Genomic DNA, 1,605 nt, shown 5'->3' with positions numbered 1-1,605 from the left:
GAGAAGCTTTGAAAACCTGAGATGTATTTGGTTGGATTGCAAGGGATAAAACTGGCAATATCAGACGAGTTCAAGAAAAACAAGATTATTTCTTTTGTATTCGTATTGATTGGTCATGCTTAAGGTTTCCTACGCTACAATGCTATCCCCATTTACAGCCAGTTAAAGAACCTGCGGGATCTCAAAGCAAACTGGTCTCAAGCAACGTAGAATTCCATACCGTAACTCTACGAACGTCACTCATTGCACTGCACAATGGAAATCTTTCGAAAATGAAAGATTAATTTTTCATATCGATTCCCTCTCCGAACCGAAATCAAATCGATCACCGGCATCTTTGATGGGGCACGCTTTGCAATTGCATACAGAAGGCAAAAAAACAACAATAGACAAACAGACAAACAAACAAACAAACAAACAAACAACCTCATCATCCCCCTCTCCCCCAAAAAACCAATACAATCGAGCAACATCTAGGTTCACCAAAAGGACAAACTTGAAAGCAATCATTATACCGTCTCATTCATGACAGCTATGCCTGTAAGTACTATCGAAATTTTATTTCTCTCTGCCAATCAAATCCCCTTTCTCCAAGCAAAAATCCGTATGCATTTCCACTTGAAATATTATCTTTATCCCTAGCATGCTATGGTCTTTAACAGCTTGCATTGTCTTGCAGTGGTGACAATTTTACTCAAATACATAAAAAGAGACTCACAAAATATTATCTCGTATCTGGATACATAATCAGTTCTTTAAAAAAAATTGTTCAGACTGTTTCAAGTTCGAATGTATCTGTCAAACTCTAAAGAAAGACAAATTCACCGTGATATTCATATTATGGAGTGGATGAGTACGTATTGTGTAGATCAATTTCAACATTTATTTATACTTGTGATGGGTATCAACTAAACATCTGAGATCTTAATCCCAGGATACGCTACGCCTACTATAAACCTAAACCAATCACATGAAAAAAGAACATCACCACAAAAGCTCTTACATTGATCTCGTACTGATTTGAACCGGTTTTCCAGCTTCGTACATGTTATCTGTTCATGGGCTGATAGAGAGAAGGTAAGAGAAAAAACATAAAGAAGTTTTTGAATGTTTGTTTTTTTCGAGAGGATTATTTTATAATGGTATGTATAAAAGCGGGTAAAAATGTAATACCCCCTCACTAATTATATGCAAATCAAAAAGACTACAGGTCAAGGACTACTGTATACTTGAAACTCCGATGTGACCCCCCCCCCCCCTCCCCCTATTTTTCTATTTCACAGAGACTGGTTTTTGCACACATAAGTTAAAGCACGTTAGATTAGGGGGAGGGTATACTTCACTTTAATCCTAAGGCAGACATTTTTCGAAAAGGAATAATGTAATAAATATATTATCATATTCGCAAGGATTGTAACTCTTCTGTTGGTCAAATATCATATATGAGCACAAAAATCTGTCCGTGTGTCTGCTCTTTCTTTTCTTTTCTTCTTTTTCATTGCTGTTGGATTGAGCACACTGTCAAACAATCTCTGAGTGTTAAATGTGCACACACACACACACACACACACACACACACACACACACACACACACACACACACAC

At 37.1% G+C, this 1,605-nt stretch overlaps 1 non-coding gene across 1 annotated transcript in view; it reads right to left on the bottom strand.

The window, feature by feature from the left end:
* Window positions 1-1,003: 1,003 nt before the first annotated feature.
* LOC101857007 overlaps window positions 1,004-1,605 on the bottom strand; it is a 3,408-nt gene continuing 2,806 nt past the window's right edge. Inside the window, exon 3 of the transcript XR_004858265.1 lies at window positions 1,004-1,063. This is a non-coding gene — a transcript (uncharacterized LOC101857007). The remainder of the gene's footprint in view (window positions 1,064-1,605) is intronic.

The sequence above is a fragment of the Aplysia californica genome, unplaced genomic scaffold (assembly GCF_000002075.1).
Source record: "Aplysia californica isolate F4 #8 unplaced genomic scaffold, AplCal3.0 scaffold00057, whole genome shotgun sequence".
Classification (NCBI taxonomy): domain Eukaryota; kingdom Metazoa; phylum Mollusca; class Gastropoda; order Aplysiida; family Aplysiidae; genus Aplysia; species Aplysia californica.
Note: the sequence above shows the minus strand (reverse complement) of the source record. Positions and strands in the feature narration are given on the sequence as shown.